Source organism: Mauremys reevesii, linkage group 10, assembly GCF_016161935.1.
Source record: "Mauremys reevesii isolate NIE-2019 linkage group 10, ASM1616193v1, whole genome shotgun sequence".
NCBI classification, from domain to species: Eukaryota; Metazoa; Chordata; order Testudines; family Geoemydidae; genus Mauremys; species Mauremys reevesii.
This window is the reverse complement of record NC_052632.1, coordinates 2867797-2885078: the sequence shown is the minus strand read 5'-3', so window position 1 is coordinate 2885078 and position 17282 is coordinate 2867797. Positions and strand designations below refer to the sequence as shown.

Genomic DNA, 17282 nt, shown 5'->3' with positions numbered 1-17282 from the left:
GCCCCCGACAGAGGCGGTGGAAGGTCCCACTCCCGAAATACCGATGATGACCGAGGAGGCCGAAGATCCGGCCGCCGCGGTCGCTGCCCCCCCAAATGTTAGTGCCCTAGGCGACTGCCTAGGTTGCCTAATGGGTTGTGCCGGCCCTGGTGGCACCAAGTCTCTGAGCCCGGATCCGCTGACTCAGGCTTGCGGGGCTAAGAGCAGCAGTGTAGACATTTGGGCTCAGGCTGGAGCTGGCTCCGAGACCCACCCTCCCTAGTGGGATCTCAGAGCCGGGCTGCACTGCTGTTTCTAGCCCCACAGCCCGAGAGCCCGAGCCAGCTGGCCAGGGCCAGCCAGGGCCATGCAGTGTAGCCGTAGCCTGAGGGCACAGAGAGGCTTGTTTTGTGAGGGGAAGGAGAGGCCGAATCTGGGAAGGGTATCCAGCCATCATGAGGGGATGCGGTCAGCAGGTCAGGTGGAGGGGTTGGAGGTGAAGAATATGTTGGGGGGGGGAGATGAATCCTAGATGGGGAGGGGATAAACTCCTGCTTGCACCAATGTCAGCCTACCCCAATGGCCCAGCTATCCCCCAGGGCCGGCCCAGCATGGGGTGCCACATTCTCACGCCATCACTTCTGTGCAAGCTGCAGCTGGCTCCTCTCTAGGGTTATTTGCAGCCTTTCTAAAATTAGCTGGAGGTTTCCTGATCAAAGCCCACGAAGGGCAGACATAACACTGGGGGGGCTGTGCCGGCACATTGCAATCCAGTTACGCATTCTGGGCTATCCCACGGATTTGGCTGGCCATGTCAGCGCTTCCTTCAGCTCACACAATCAGATAAGGCCTGGAATACAGGAAAGTCCCTGGTCTCTTATCTGTGCTCCAGAGAACAGTCATATCTTCCGCTGTATGCTAGCCGGCTTCTCACAGGCTCTTGAAGCCTGAATATAAACATTTGCTCATGTTCCAGCTATCGTTAGAACCACTTTATTACGTTCTTCCCTCCTCGTTTGGCAGAAAACATTCCAACACACACCACCAGTTTGGGATGTGGGGTGTTTTTATAGCTGGCCCTCCCACTTTCATATTTTCAGTGCATCAACGCTGCAAAAATGCTGATGGGTATTGATTTTTCTTGGGAAAAAAAATCAGAAGAGATGCATTTAGCCCAGTTGGTCCTTATCTTTTGATGGGAGTTAAAATGCTGATGATATGAGAAGGTTTCTTTCGGCCAATACCCGGCAGTCATGGGAAATGCGCCGCAAACACTGTTCAAGTTACAAGAACCATGGTTTGGGGCAGCAGAGAGCTAGGGGGATCTCCAGATAGGAATATGCATTCTTCTCTCATTGCGCGCGCACACACCTCATTAATACTAACAAGAGCTGTGCAAATGCACAGCGGGGACAGAATAGCCCCCTAATTAAACCTCCATCTCATTTCAATGCTCTCAAGGGAGCCTGATTCTGCCATATCATAGTTTTAGATCAGCATAAGGCCACTGAATTCAACTGAAGCACTCCTGATTTACACCAGTGCATTTCCAGACCTTCAGCCGGGAAAGCAACATGATATCATTTCTTCGGCCCATTCCTGTGGAGTCCTTACTCAGACAAAACTCCCACTGAAGTCAAAATATTCAGAAAAAACAAACCGGCTGCTCTAATTGAAGTTAATGGGAGCTGTGCCAGAGCAGCGACTGCAAGATCCAGCCCTTCATTCGCAGTCTGAGTACTACAGAAATGTTGCCACAATATGAGGAGGTTGTGAGTCACCTAACCACTAAAACCATCGGACCGAGCCCTGTATCACTCACAGGCTGGGCAGGGAACTCACATGCATTGATGGCTTCATGTATTTTTCTGCACTGCACATGTGCAGCCTTTTGCCAGAAACCGACTGCTCGGACAGGCAATTCCTCTCACTCCCAAACATGATGGTTCGAAACCCATTTCTGGATAATGGCTGGGTCATTTTCACATGGAGAAAATTAACTTAGGAGGGGAGGCTCGTTTTACCTAGGCCTTTCCCCCAGGTAGGTAGATAAGGGAGCTTCTGAAAGCTTTAACATTCGTTATTCTCTTTATCTGTTCCCAGAAACTTCTCGCCACCAGCAGCAGTTCACACGGAGTCCAGGTGTGTCCATTCACCTGCACTGCGAGATAAATAACCCTCTGAAGTAAAATATACTGCGGCGTAAACCCCACAGCAAGCACAGCGAGACCTGGGAAAAAAGACTCTATCCTGCTAAGAGAGCAGGAGGTTCAGCTGGGACAAGCACGGGCAGCGTCACTGTCTTTGTGAGGCTCTGAAGGAAGCCTCTAAAGCTCCAGGATAATGAGCTTGGACACGGGAAGACTGAGCTCCCTGACAGGGGGTGACTAAGGGTGGAGAGAAGGCGAGTGGAGGGGGCCCAAATCAGCAATCTCTTAGTGGAATTTTAATGCAAGGAAATGGCTAAATATCCAAGCCTTGCTGTGGAAAGGCAATTATACCCCACAGCAAAGACCATCACTGGCTCTTGAGGGGCCAGGAGACATCTCCTGGTGCTATCAGTGGCAGCAGAGACCGTGAACACGGATAACAACGTGCAGAAACAGCCTATAAATGCAAAACAAAATAGGCTCCTACCTTAGATGGGTCCCTGGAGAACATCAGAAACAATTTGTGCTGTGCTCGAAACAGGAGGGCCCAAGTCTCAGAGAAAGTTGTCAGAGGAACAACTCAGAGAAGTTGTCAGAAAAATTCCTCTGACAATTCTGCCACTGTCACCAGCTCAATTACAGCACAGTCCTTCAGAGACATTTGCAAACAAAATAAGGAAGATGAAAGATTAATGCACAGTTATCCTGACAGCCATCAGTTAGGCTGTGATATGTTTCTACCTCAGGGATATGTGGCAGACATTATTCATAGTTCCCTTCTCACTTGTCATTATACAAATCTCAAGCAATTATGGCTTAAAACTATATAAAGTTCATAACTTTCCAGTGTGATTTGCCTGTAGATTTGTTAGTTCAGGACAGACCCAAATTATACAATTTATGAAACCCAATCCACATTTTAAACCTGAATATGTTATGGCAGAGATTAGAGACTCACAGTGATAATTATGCTAATGTTGTTGTGTTGATGTATAACTGGCAACAAAAAGTTGTTCTGAAATGTCTATTTATGGGTGGGGGGTGGGATCTTGCCATCTCAAGGCAAACACATGGGCTAGCAAAAGCAGACAAATTAAAATGAAAGATTTTTTAAAAGCAATTCAGGTCTGTACAGGCTACAGTCCAACAGGCAGGCCTGGTCATTTATTATTCTTATTAACTGTTAATAAGGTCACCCGTTATTTAGGTCACCTGACACTTCCCACTGCAAGACCCCATTTTCAGTTACTTATAACTTTGCTAAACTTTAACTATTTGGGCTGAAATTTTCCATGTCATGCGTCTGCCTCGGGCTGAATTGTTTTTTGGAAAATTTCAACAAAAAAGTATTCAGCTGTTCCCAATAATAAGGCTAGGGAAAATGCACTGTATTGCCTAAAGATTCTGGTAATTTTTCTCTTTGGACAGCTCTAGAATTCTCTGTGCTTTGAAGCAGGGTCTTGCAATTTGGCAGGGGGATGCCCTACAAGACTGAGATGTGCCTTTTGCCATCCCCATGAAAATCCACTCAGGCTTGGCAAAGTTATGAGCCTCTGAAAAAAGGAGTTTGCACACGCTCAGTAGAGACTTCCTACAGCGTTGCAAGGAAAAACCCTGAAGATTCTGTCTGTACTGAGCAGGGCTGGTTCCAGGCACCAGTGTAGGAAGCAAGTGCTTGGGGTGGCCAATTCAAAGGGGCGGGGCTACGTTCGGAATCGGGGCGGCGCGTCCGGCTCTTCGGCGGCGGGTCCCTCATTCGCTCTCTTCCTCTTTGAGCTGCCGCCAAAGTGCCGCCACTCGTCTCCCCCCCCCCCCACTTGGGGCGGCAGAAAAGCTGGAGCCAGCCCTGGTGCTGAGCATGCTCTGTTCTGCACTGCTGGGAGCCATGCCATGTCCAGACACGGGCACTGGAACTGAGAGCAAGGAGCTCCTGAATGGCCCAGCTACTGGGCCGAGGAAGAAGCTGCCTGATTTGAATGCAGAGGGGGCAGGCGGGGGTAGATTGAGACAGGGGCTTTGGGAAGGGGGAGAGTGTGTGGAACTGGAGGCTGGGCAAGGAGACTGGGATGGGGATGAGAAGCTGGAGGAGTGAGGACTGGCTAGGTGAGGTGACTGGGACGAGGATGAGGAACCAGGGGTGAGGAAGAGACAGGTTTGAAGAGTTGGGGCAGGAGGAGTCAAGCATGGGAGGAAATGAGCAGAAGAGTTGATACCTCCAGCGTACATTCCCTGCCAAACCCTGCAACAGAACCCACGATTCCCGAACCTCACCATTCCTCTGCTGCCAGCAAATACCTATGAAACCCACTGGCCAAAGAAAATAGTCCCAGCCTCCTCTAGTGCTAGTCAACATAAAGGATGATAACCTACTACTGCTACCAATTACCCGCTTAGCTCAAGTGGCAGAAGTCTGTATGGTGGATCTAAAGGTTCCCATCCTGCCGGTGACTCCTGTAAGTGCCTATATGAGGCCACAAAATGGAATTTATTTTTCCATTTGCATTATAAAAAACCCTAGGAAACGACACACAAAAAGCTACATTAAAAGGACATTATTAAGATTCACAGTCGAGCACTCCAAAGTTAGGCGATGCCAGAATTTAAGTTACTCACAAAACCTGAATTTGGCCCCTTGTGTGCATACGTTGAGAAACACTCTTTGCTTGCATGATCACACAGTGCTTTTTCTCAGGACCCCTGCCTCGGTCAGCACCCTGCCCCTGAAATGAATCGGAGCTGTGTAGTGAAGGAGGCAGTTTGTAACGAAAGAGGCAGGGTTCCTCCAGACAGCAGTTGGAAGATGCATAGTGAATGAGGCAGGGGATTGCAGGAAGAGAAAGGAAAGGATGGGTTCCCGGTTAAGACAGTTGAATGTTGGTGGGGAACTCGTTTCTATCTCTGCCTATGGCACAGCGGCGTTGTCTGATGCTGGGCAAGCCACTTAAACGAGACTTTTCACAGGCGGTCACTAACTCTGCGTTCCTCATTTTCTAGGTACCCAACCTGAGACCCTGGGTCTGACCTACTCACAGCGGCAAATGAAGTCAATGGCAGATGAGTGCCGTGTAATTGTAAGTACTCTGAAAATCTCTTGTCCTAGGTGTCTCAAACTGGGCACCCCAAATTCGTGGGCACTTGACCTTAATCTCTCTGTGCCTCAGTTCCCCATCTGTAAAACGGGGGTGTTAATAATACAGCTGACATTTATTAATGTTTGTGAAGCACTCGGATGCTCTACTGATGAGCGCCACCAAAAAGCCCCGGAGGAAATTAGCAATTCTGTCTTCAGAGCAGGGTTGGAATTGCATGCAGTAATTAAGGCCTGGGGCCACACACTGAATAATGAGGAGGAAAAAAATATTGAAAAGCTGCTCATTAATTGAGCACTGTCCACCCTATGCACCGAATGAGGCAGGAGTCCTGTGGAAAAACCTCACTGTTAGTATTGGGTGAGGATCACTTAATTTGCAGAATTATGGCGGAATGAGCAAAAATTGACTGTATTTTGTTCACCTTCCAAAGTATAGTTTTGGCATCTGCTTCCTGCGGTGTAATGCTGAGCATGGCACAAACTGCATTGTATTTTCTCTCTCTCAGGCAGGTTGTAAGATTTAAATTTTTAGCCTTCTTCTAAATTACATGGGCCATCAGTCAACTCTTTGAGATGTTTTGAGGAGACAGATTTACACAAACACTCAAAGCTCAGTAGACCCAGCGCAGTATCTTTTACACCAAGCAGGAAATAAATCATTGCTTGGTTTTTCCCCTATATAGCCCTGCAGTTTCTCCCAGACACATTCCAAGCCGGAGTCACAAGGAAGTTATTTACCAAGAAAAACAAGAGGGTTTTTGGTGCCCTTGATTGACAGACTGTGTTCAGCTTCTCGCGGCAGTGCAAGGAAAGGGGGGCATGTGGGAAGCTGCTCCCACTCCTTGCATCCCTATGCAGGGCTGAGGCACAAGCAATGTCATTGTGGTCTCTTGAGAATAAGGACTGCGGCTAGCTACTGGCTCCCATGGCATTAGCCACACTGAGGGTGGCTGGGTGGAGACAGGGCCACTCCTCTGCAGTGGACATCAGAGACGCACACACCCTGTGCCCTCTTCAAAGATGAGGCAACAACGGTTCCCCTGGAAACTCCGGGAGGCATGTAAGTCAGAGGCACTCGGAGAGGCAGTGCGCTGTGCTGGCCGATGGAGGGTCTGTTCCCGGCGCTAACGGTCAGAGGCGCTCGGAGAGGCAGTGCGCTGTACTGGCCGATGGAGGGTCTGTTCCCGGCGCTAACGGTCAGAGGCGCTCGGAGAGGCCGTGCGCTGTACTGGCCGATGGAGGGTCTGTTCCCGGCACTAACGGTCAGAGGCGCTCGGAGAGGCAGTGTGGTGTACTGGGTCTATTCCTGGTATCAGTGTTGAGCTGGGTGAGGGCGAGTCACTGGACACCTCGATTTCTCTTCCCCTCCTTTGTCCATTTAGTTCATAAGCTCATCGGAGCAGAGCTTTGCTCTTACCATGGTGTGTGTGGGGACAGGGTCTAGTCCCCAGGGCTGGTTCAGCTGGGAACCTCTAGACACAAACCCACTAATGACTCCCAGCTCCACTGCTGAGACCACCTGCCTCCAAACCCCCTCGGTGCAGAACCTGCCTTTGAGGCACCCCCGAGCAGGACATTTGTCTCCGTGCTCTGTCTGGGAGCGACAGGGTCTTGTGGAGGGGGGCGGGGGTTAGCTGCCACAGAAGGTGTTGGTTTTATTTCATTTATTTATTTCTGCCCTTTTATATCTTCCTTTGCAAGCCGGCCCAACCCAGCACACCAGACAAAGGGTCCTAATATGCCATCAGAAAAACGTGTGCTTTCTTAAATTGACACCTGCACTTTTACTTTGGATAGTGACACCTGCGCTCATAATAACATCGCCCCGACAATTAGCAACACGAGAACTTTCATCGCCAGGCCCAAATTCCAGGCCCTGGAATGGAGACAATAATTAGTGCTCAGTTTTCTAATCATATTTATGGAACCCCACAAATTCTCATTCTCAGCCTGCTCTTGGGAATGTAGCAATTTTCAGATGCTAGCCGGATGTGAATGGGAAGGAACGATCAATATGCTCTTTAGTGGAGTTCTGACCAACAGGAAAGAGGCTTGTATCGGAAACAGCCTCTGCCAGAGAGACCATCCCGTTCAGAAACCTGATCTGCCCTGTGCAGCATACATGGATTGCAACTCAAAATAGGGCTTATGTGAGACTAAAAGTGGGGCTTGCGCCCATTGCTGGCCCTCTGCTCAGGAGTCAGCTTCACCCTGCAGAAAGTCAGCCTGGCTACGCCTCCAGGGAAAAGCAGAAAGAGGCCTTTCCCCATTCCCGACTCAGCCCTCCATAAGGAGCCCTTTGCTGGGTTTAGATGCCCAAGCGGGAAAGCTCCCATTCACTCCCTCCGCCTGGAGCACCACTGCCCCACACTCCAGAACCCTGTATGTTTAAAGTTAGCACATTTCAATGTAACAGGACTAACATATGGACAACTGTCAAGTTACAACTCCTCAGGGTTCCGGGGAAAATAGGTGATTCCAGTTCTAAGTAGTAAAATATGCACATTCATTTAGAACAGGAGTAAAAGAAAATAGTGGAGGTAGCCTCAGGGTAGCTCTACCTAATGCGCTGACAAGTTATGCAGAATTCTTGGTTGAAAATGTGCTTGCCGGTTCATCCGTGTTTATCCTAGCAACACGAGTTCTGATAGACCGGCCCCTTCCCTCCTGCCAGCGTGACTGTCCTAGGCTGGCTACATGCATTAGCTGAGCCCAACCCATTTGATGAGGAAGTCACACTTTACTTGCTGCTACGTTTCCATCCCAGTATGGTTCTGGTGGATTTATAGGGGCTCAGGATGGGTCCAAAGCCTGGCTGGAGCCTGAGAGTCCTGTCTCACGGCTGATAAAGTGTTTCCTCTTCTGGGAGCACCATCCGGACAGTGTTCTGGGGACGCCTGCCATAGCCTCTCTGTGCTGCTGGCTGGGTCTAAGCTTAAAACCTCAGGCCCAGAAACAATGAAAAGCAGAGATGAAATAAAGGATCCTCCTCTACCTTCTTTGTGCCTATTTCCTGACCCCGGGCTCACGGACAACGCCCTCCACAACACTACCTCTGCTCTGACACGCAACACCATGAAATGAGAAGGCAAAGCACTGCACCATGGTGCTGCTGGAGCTGCTAATGAACAACGCTTTGCACGGGTACAGGAGGCTTTCATCTAGTGAGCGTCGAGAACATTCCAGAGAACACTGCAGCCTCCCAGCACCCCTCATGGAGCCACCCCTATGATACAATAAACAGAAAATGGTGGCACTACGAGGTCCCCATTGGGCACCAATCTTCTCTGCTGGCGATTCCAGGCTCTCATTGAGATCAGTGGAAATACTCCCATTGACTTCCATACGGAGGTCAAGATGGTGCCATAGCACAGTGTCTGTCTTCTTCAGTCCAAGGCCTTGCTGCTAAAAGGGCTAGGAACAGGCGTGCATTAGTGCCAACGGTAATACTGCTTTTGTTCAATACAGGCGCCCAGGAACTGGTTATGGGGACTGAGCTTTTGTCAGATGGGTGGGTAAAATCTGACCCGCGGCGGAGAGATGCTGTGTCCCATCACCAGCCGCTAAGCTCAGCCTTAGCTGCAACTAGCTTTCGTTATTTTGTGGAAAAGTGGGACCTGGCTGGGCTCCGAAAGGAATGAGCAGGTATCAATGCTAAAGTAGAAACACCCTCCACTACCATCCTTATGGCTCAGTTAATTTATTAGAGGCAGACAAACCTTTGGGATTAAGCTGGGTACTCCCCAGGGCAAGGTCGTCCACTGGTGTTGAAGATGCAGGGCAGGCTGGGTCAGGAGACAAACCCTGGATGCCTGGGAAGGTGACAGGCTCCAGGGGGCTGCCGAGGGGCAGGGAGTGGGTAAGGATTCCCACTACGGATTTACCACGCCCTGGCACCAAACTGGGCTGGTCAGCTAGTGACATCCTCTCTGGAACACAAGGGCTGCTCTAGGATCAAGGCATCTATGTAACTCTATTATAGGGACTCACATGGCACCTAGGCACTTACCTCCTTTTGATTACAATGCTCAGGTGCTTTGAAAATCCCACTACGTGCCTAAATGCCTTTACAAATTTGCACCTAAGTGACTTGCCCATGGCCACACAGGAAGTATGTGGCAGAGCAGGGAATTGAACCCAGCCCCAGACTAGTGCCAATGGGGGTAGCCTTCCTCTCTAACCTTTCCATTCGTAGGCAGGTCGAGGTGGGCTCAACCAGCCCTTAGAATTCAACACATCAGAAGCTACAGGGCTAAACACAGTTATTCTCTCCCAGGCAAGCAGTGCTCCAGGGACTATTTTTTGACAATTGAGACACATGCCTCCCTCAGCGTTCCTATGACCAGTTAGGTGGGACCACAGACGTTAATTGGTGAGCATTAATGTGTCGCTTTTCAAATTCCCCTTCTCCTCCAATGTAATAACCTTTCAAGTTCTCCCACAATATGTGTATTTAAAGACTTGAGGGGTGCGCGTGCGTGTGTGTGGGGAAGTAACACCGTTTGATTTGCTGCAATGAAAGATGTCTAGTTCTAAGATTATTAAAATCTACCTGCTGCACAAATCAGGTTCTTCCATTATGCCATCAATAGAATATCCTCACGCAGAACTGAACAAGCGTAAAAAAAAGTACAGCCTTCATCTTTTTATAAGCTTCTTTTTCGTGCTAACATTAATGTTAATGCCAATTTCATCTTTGGCTCATCAGAGTAACTTAAGCATCTTTCTTCTTTTTCTCTCTAGTAGATGAGAAATAACTGTTTGGAGGCCCCATCTTGCATTCCGTGTTCAGGCAAAAGCTTCCATTCAAGTCGTTGAGACTTTTACCCATGTAAAGAGTGCAGGATAAGCGCCTTGCTGGGAGATTTTACTAACTCAATGTGCTAGGCCAGCACAACAGAGCATAATTATGGACTGGGCCACAATACGGACTCCAGAAAAGACAAGCAAAGCTCCTTAGTGGCATTCACCTGTGGGTCGAGCGGGCCGTGAGCCGTGTCCAGAAAACTGACACCAACCAGCAACGTGTCTTCAGTCGGTATTTGCTGTAGCCCAGCAAATGATCACGGATGGTGATGTCACCTATCATCTCTGCTGTTAGACTGTTACAAGGGAAGGATCCCTGGCCAGCAATAGGAACCCTTCGGACAAATAAATGCACAGGGCCCAGTTCTGCCCCCTTTACTCCCATGAGTAGCACCTTACCCCACAGGTCGTCCCTCTGAGCTCATGGGGAGTAGCAGAGCTGCCCTCTTGCGTTGCCCAGTTGGCTACGTGGTTCCTCGATAGTGCAGATCCAGACTTCCGGAGCGAAATCCTCTGCCCAGCTGCACCCATCCCAAGGGGCTCAGCAGATCCCCGGCGACTGTAACATCCACGTAATGACTGACCCTCTGCCCTCCCCCGCCTCCGGCCACTGCCGCTCCACCGAACCCTCTGCAGGAGAGTAAACACTGAGCTGCACACAGGGCCGGGCGCAACCTGGCAATCAGCTGCCCCCTCGCAAGGCGACGACCCTCCCAAACCTGCCCTTTCACCCACAATACGCTCAGCAGAACCGCAGTGCGGGCCAGCCCCTCAGCCAGTCTGAATCAGACTCCCCAGGCCTGTGAGAGGAGCCCGACATGCACGAGAAGCGCTGGGTTTGCCCTCAAAATGCTTTAGGTTGACATCAGAAAACACAAAGGCCCCGTCTCTCCCTGTGCAATGCTAGCTGGGGCCGAAGATAGCGTCATTTTACTTTTATTGGATTCATTTCATCTGGAGGATAAAATTAGAAAAATCAACCGATTCCCAGGAGCCTGGTTAAATCAATACAACTTCCAGAGAGCAGCCCAGGCAGATAAAATAAGACCGAGGCCCCGTATGCAACATTTCCGAATTGGCAGACACTTTTGCATCATTTAGCAATTCCAGACAGTTTAGTTCAGCAGGAATAACGAATGGTGGGGCCGTTTGCAACTAGTTAAGTGACACAAAGGGTAGATGGGAGGTTTGAGATTCCAGGCAAGCTCAGAGCCCCTTTCAGCCTGAAAACCAAATATCCCAGGAGCACCGGCACAGCAAGGACAGAGGTAAACAAGAGCAGCACATTGCATGAGCCACATGGCAGCCTGGTCTCCACAGCTACTGCCTCCTAGGTTGCATTGTGACCTCATTTCTCTCTATCCCTGCTGGGGGCACACACCAAGGTGGGAGGGGCACCAGGCACCCACGAATGTCCCCTGACTTTAATGATGTGATTTTTCATTGCATTGCATCCCATGGGTTTGACAGTACTGAAGCGGAATAGCCAGGTGCTGAGACTGCGCTGCCGACACTCGGGAGCAGATTCTCTGTTCCGCCAAGTGCCCTTTATGCTTCACTGAGGGCATGAAGGGGCCTCGGGGAGTGGACATAGCTCCCAGCGGGAGAGCAAGATGGCCCCGGAGTGATGCAGGTGGCCCTAAGCTGCCTCCTGGGGGTGGCCGTGTGCCGGAGAAAGGCCAAAGTGCTCTGACTCCTCTGGACTCTGGGTAAGTAGCTGTACGTTAGAGCAACTCCTGAGGCTGTTCTTAGGGGCTGTGCTGGCTCCAGAGGCAGCCCGGAGACGCAGCGATGGTATAACCGCCCCGCCCCCCGGCACGCAGACGTGGCCTTCAGTCCTAGAACGTAACCTGTGTAAAACAAACAACGGCCCGAGTGGGACAGCAGGAAGCAGGGCAGGATTCCATAGCCCAGCAAGGCCTCTGGAGCTGCTAGAGCCTAGATGAAAGCAGTTCTGTTCTGGGTGCACTATCGGTTGATATGCAAAGCAAATAACTCCGAAAATGAAATCCAATGCTTCCCCATTAGCTCCCTGAAGGAGACCTGGAGTCAAGAATTATACACACTAACAGTGCTATCTTGCTGTCCCAGAAAGGGAAACACAAAGGTTAAGGGTAGGTTACTTGAAAGAACAAAAGTGATAAAATCAGAAGCTCTTATTCTGAGACCAATTCTTTAGAAGGTTATGAAGCACTTCCTTCCGATTCCCTTCTTTTGTTCTCTGTCTTTATTGCTCTGGTTGTACCGAAGGCTACGGGCACTGCTTCGTCTGAGGTTTGGTTCTCATGGAAAACAATAGCAATTTGTTTGGAAGATGGAAGCCTTAACTCCACTGCAGAAACAACAACCCCCTTTTCGAAATGGCTTTTTCTAGTATATCTCCCTCGTAGTCATGAACTGAAATCCTGCTCTCTTATTTTAATGTTGGCTTGCACGGCTATTAAAGCCAAGAAGTTAAGTGGTGCGTAATTATGGGATTGTAGTTGATAATTATAATCCCACGATGAAATCAATGCTTTGCAATGAAGGCCGCAAAGTCCGGATGGTTTGTAGCTGGCTTATTCCTAACGCCATAGAATTTCCTGTTAAAGTAATGGGAACCTGAACCAAGGGTTTAAAGAGCCCAATAAAAAAAAATCTCAGCTCTATTAACTCCCTCCAAATATCTGTGCTAAAGGAATTCACTTCCGACTGTCCTTTTTATGAAACAAATGTTATATAAATGATGCATGTGCATGTGCCCCCCACAAACACACAGTTTAGTTAAGAACATATCACGTTCCATTTCAGATGCCTATCAGTTTTCTGTAATTGTTTATAAAGAAATAGACTAATGGTTCCATCTCCTCTCCATTTTAGCATGGATCTATACTTATCTGTTACTATCGCTTCTCTGCAGCAGCCTAATACCACTGTCCATTTTATATCCTAGGTGCTTGATTTATTAGGTAATTTGTTCCTTTGCTGTGGTGCTGGCCTGCCTGTCATCCACATAATGGAATGATGGAAGTGCAAGCTATAGACACCAGGCATTAAAAACGCGGCAGATATGACCTAGCTAAGCTTGATGCCCAGAATCAATCCATAGCAATTTTTGTGCTTCTGCTTTGCCTGGGAGGGAAAAAAAATGATCAAAAATCAGAGCTCAGTGTCTGTCAGTAACCGCGCTTTGCCATATTGCACCTGGCCCCACTAGACGGCAGAGAGAAAACAGAGACGAGATCTGGATATTTGAGTAATCAGTGCGATGCGGCACTAGTGGAGTAGCGGCCACTGTCGGAAGACAGGATCCTGGGCTAGATGGTCTCACCCACTGCGACGGTTCTACATTCTCGGAGGCTGGCTCACATGAAGCTAAAGCATCCCTGCCTAGCCCCAGATCCCACAGCACAATCTTCCTGCCATTCAGTCCCTGCCACATTCAGTCCAACTGTCCAGTCACGTGCGCTTCATCCTGAATTGCTTTGTGATATGAATCATCCAATCGGGGAGCAGAAACCTGCCACATGTCATACGGAACTAACCAAGGGGATCTGATTGTGGGATCTGGTGCCAACGCCGTTCAAATTGCATATAAAATCTCCAAATGTGCATGATGGGAGCATTTGAACGCAGGACTCTGTTTTCTTGAGTATTCTTGCTAACTGGGCTCCAGTTTGAGGACACTCCCTGGCAACTCGGACAGGGCAGCCAATACAAATTTGCTTTCAAATGAGAACAAATAGTCCTAGGATGCATTTCCTGCCATATGGTCAGGGCACACCCACTTACTTACCTTCTTCCACCACTCGCTCCGGAAGAGCAGCGATCAGCTCCCAGCTGGGTTAGATTGTGTCATGCTGTAGCTCCCCTCGGTGTGGGGTCACCCCCACTGAGTCTGTCTTATTGTACCGGGGTGAATTTAGCATGTGGCCTTTCCAGGTGCAGGAAACCCGCAAAGAACAGCACCAGCACCCCGCTGTTGAACTGCTGTGCAATCTGGGGAGGAATGAGTTATGGACAGAGAGGCCACCCCAGACTTCCCACGCCTACGGTCAGGACATGTATCTCTGATCTCTTAGGGCAGGTCTACACTAAGGGCGGGGGTCGAACTAGGGTACGCAAGTTCAGCTACGTAAATAGTGTAGCTGAATTCGAAGTACCCTAGTTCGAACTACTCACCCGTCCAGACGCCGCGGAATCGAAGTCCGCGGCTCCAAGGTCGACTCCGCCGCCGCCTTTTGCAGTGGTGGAGTACCGGAGTCGACCGCGGCGCTTCCGGAGTTCGAACTATTGCGTCTAGATTAGACGTGATAGTTCGAACTCCGAGAAGTCGAACTCACCGCGTCGACCCAGCTGGTAAGTGTAGACTAGCCCTTAGTTGGGTAGATTATTAGGGACTTCCCAGCATGGGCCATTATCTTTGCTCCCCTGGGGACTTTTTCCTCCCATTCTTCCTGTAGCTAAATGCCACCACAGCATTTTCCTTTAATATCTAGATGGCCTCATTATGAAGGCCAGCAAGGGAGGAAGCCTGTGGTTAAAGTGCAGGACAGGGGGGTCAGGAGATCTGGGTTACTACTAACTGTGCTACTAGCTCACTTGTCTGCCTGAGGCATTTATCTGCCCTATCACCATAGCCTCTGGGCACCTCAGCACCTCTGCTGTGTTAATATCCTCACACCCACCCCAGAACAGGGCAGTGCCATTAGCGCCATTAAACAGAGAGAGACCAAATGACGTGCTCCAGATCACACAGGAAGTCTATGGCAGAGCAGGGAGTTTACTCTGGATCATCCTAACCACGGCACCATCCGCTTCCCCATGTATAAAACAGGGATAAAAATCCTGACCGGGCTGCAGCGTAGCTTGTTGTGTTCATGTTTGTAAAGTGCTGCTGCAAACCCTCTTTGTAACCCTTGGCCAGAAGTAGCTGAGGGAATGCTAGATAGTCACATCACTCTGCCTCACATCAACATACGAAGAGCTGTCCCGCATCAAGCACTAACGCCACACCGTGCTCATTGCAAACCCCACCCAGACACCATCAGAGCACGGAACAAAGGCTCCCCCAACACGTGGGAACCATCAGCCACCAGCAGATGGGGAGGGACTCATGTTATAAACAAGCTTCTCTATAACCTCGCTTCCAGGCTTCTGCGTGGTTCACTCAGCAACGCTGCACAGTGCAAAGACCCCAGCTCGGGGAGGGACGGAGGAAAACGAGGAGCTGAACCTCCGGCTTGCAGGCAGGGTCCAGAACTATGCCCCGAAAGAGGTTTTGGAACCAGTGTCCCTGCTCCTTCGCTGATGGCTCCTGCAGCTCAGTGTTCGGGCACCGGCCCATTGCCCAGCACATAAGAAATGAGAAATGTTGAGGGCTATTGAACACAGCACATTCTCCCTGTGGCTCGGCACAAGGTTATTTAGCACAGGTGTTGCTACAATGGTGATAGATTGGGAACATTCGCACAGCTCAATGACCCTCAGGCTCACACTTCCACCTGTGCAGGGAGATGCTCCAGCGAAGCAACGCTGGCTACAATCTAACTGATTGTAACAGCAAAACGGTGGGCTCTGGGCAGGGGAGCAGGTTTATTCTCTGTGCTGCTGCTTTTCTCTGGCCACCTTCCTTTGTTGTGCTGCTTCTCTCTCCCCGGTGCGTGTATGAGGGTGTTTAAAAAGGAAGCAAGAGAGGATTTTACATTTTGCCTCCTTTAATTGTGAAGAGTGCAGCGAAGATGGCCAGGAAGGATGGAAAAGCCAAGCAAGCTTTGAAGCCCAGGCGTCACCGATGCATCTCATTGCCCAGAGGATCTCCCACGCTGATGATAATCCCATCACCATGGGTGTGGACTACAGCAACAGCTACAAAGCCTCCAAGGCAATTGAGAGGTGCGTGGTCCTGGTTCCCAGTGCGCGTAGGCATGTGTGCAGTGCTCGGCCCCGCCGGCAGCGACGTTCTGTGCAGGTGAGGATGAACGCCCGGAACGGCCTCTGGCAAAGCACCGTGCACGCCCACCACGGGGGACAAAGCAGCCTTGCGTCTCAGTTCCATTACGCCAACTGCCCATCCCCCCAGTGTGAGTTAGAGCAGTTTGGAGGCTGCTCTCACTTCCACTCAGGCGGCTGAGGGCTCCCTAGGGAAAGCTGGACAGAGGAGAGATCCCTCGCATGGCAGGTGTTTCTCAGGGGCCCTTTCTGCACCACGTAAGACGCCGTAATGGTGCCAGAGCAGGGTCATGGCACGTTAGTGCTACAGATTGGGGTTCGAGTGGAAGTGGAAAGCCCCCCAGCATGTACACATGGGGGGGTGAGAGACCTTTGGGAAGTTAGGGTGTCTCTCTCTCTCCCCTGAATTTTGTTGCACCTTCTGCTGATCTCTGACTAATTAGGGGTTGATTGGCGGGAGCTGGAGCAGGTTTGCTGGACAGACACCAGAGCTATTCACCTCTTCACTGGAGAACTCGCTATGCCAGCAGGGAGCCGGGCTTACCGCAAAGGCCAGTCTCCCGAACGGCAGGACAGCTCTGACTGTGCAGCGCCCCATGGCGGGCTGCGGGGAGGGGCAGCAGGCCAATTCGGCGTCCAGGTAGTGTAGACAAACCCTAAGAGGGACCCAGACAGGCACTTAGAGAAGAAAGCTAGTCCACAGTCCCAGGGCACAGAGGGAGCCGGACAGGCTCTCTGGGGCTTCATTTCTGGCCCTACTCCCGACTTGCTCTGGGCCTCGGGCGTTTCATTTTGACCTCTGTGTTTCAGAGAGCCCACGCGGATTGGGTGCCCAGCTTGATTTTCAAATGTCCTTGGCCCCCGTCGGCTTAAACTGGAGCTGCAGGTGCTCCGCCCTTCTCAGAAGCTGGGAAGAGGCCTCTTAAGTTGTGCTCCTGGAAAATGGAGGCACCCAAACTTAATAGGCCCCTTTGAAAATTGACACCTCTACCTTCTCTGGCTCAGTGTCTCCCATGGGGGCGACACCGCTAACGCCTCGGGCATTGGGGAGGCCATTAGAGTTCAGACGGGGCTTTGAAGATGGGAAAGTGCTTCAGAAATATTAAGCTTTTCCCCAGCTTGTGGTGCTCTCCCTACTTTGGGACAAACTTCCGGCCCTCTTGGCTCATCAGTGTAAAGCCGCCTCTCTTTTAATCTCTCTGCAAGTTCCTTGTTAAACAGACCTGCCCCACTGACTCACCGCATTTACGATTGCAGCTGAGATTAGAACCATGATGCGCCCAGAAGAATGTCAGAAACACACTCTGGGCTAAGGCCTTGTTCTG

General features: G+C 50.4%; 3 long non-coding RNA genes across 4 annotated transcripts in view; 2 read left to right on the top strand and 1 right to left on the bottom strand.

Annotated features, from left to right (window-relative positions):
- Positions 1 to 1955: 1955 nt before the first annotated feature.
- On the bottom strand, positions 1956 to 7062 carry LOC120373664. The gene is made up of 3 exons (XR_005585637.1): positions 5643 to 7062; positions 2617 to 2778; positions 1956 to 2140 (listed from the first exon to the last, which is right to left on the bottom strand). It is a non-coding gene; the product is annotated as an uncharacterized LOC120373664 (long non-coding RNA).
- On the top strand, positions 6293 to 10980 carry LOC120373663. Of its 2 annotated transcripts, XR_005585636.1 has the most exons (4): positions 6293 to 6482; positions 8689 to 8865; positions 9497 to 9592; positions 9964 to 10980. It is a non-coding gene; the product is annotated as an uncharacterized LOC120373663 (long non-coding RNA). The 2 variants fall into 2 exon arrangements; XR_005585635.1 differs by having other exon boundaries at positions 6293 to 8865.
- A 144-nt stretch (positions 10981 to 11124) lies between these two features.
- The window catches only part of LOC120372758, an 87996-nt gene continuing 81838 nt past the window's right edge, over positions 11125 to 17282 (top strand). Inside the window, exon 1 of the long non-coding RNA XR_005585173.1 lies at positions 11125 to 11735. This is a non-coding gene — a long non-coding RNA (uncharacterized LOC120372758). The remainder of the gene's footprint in view (positions 11736 to 17282) is intronic.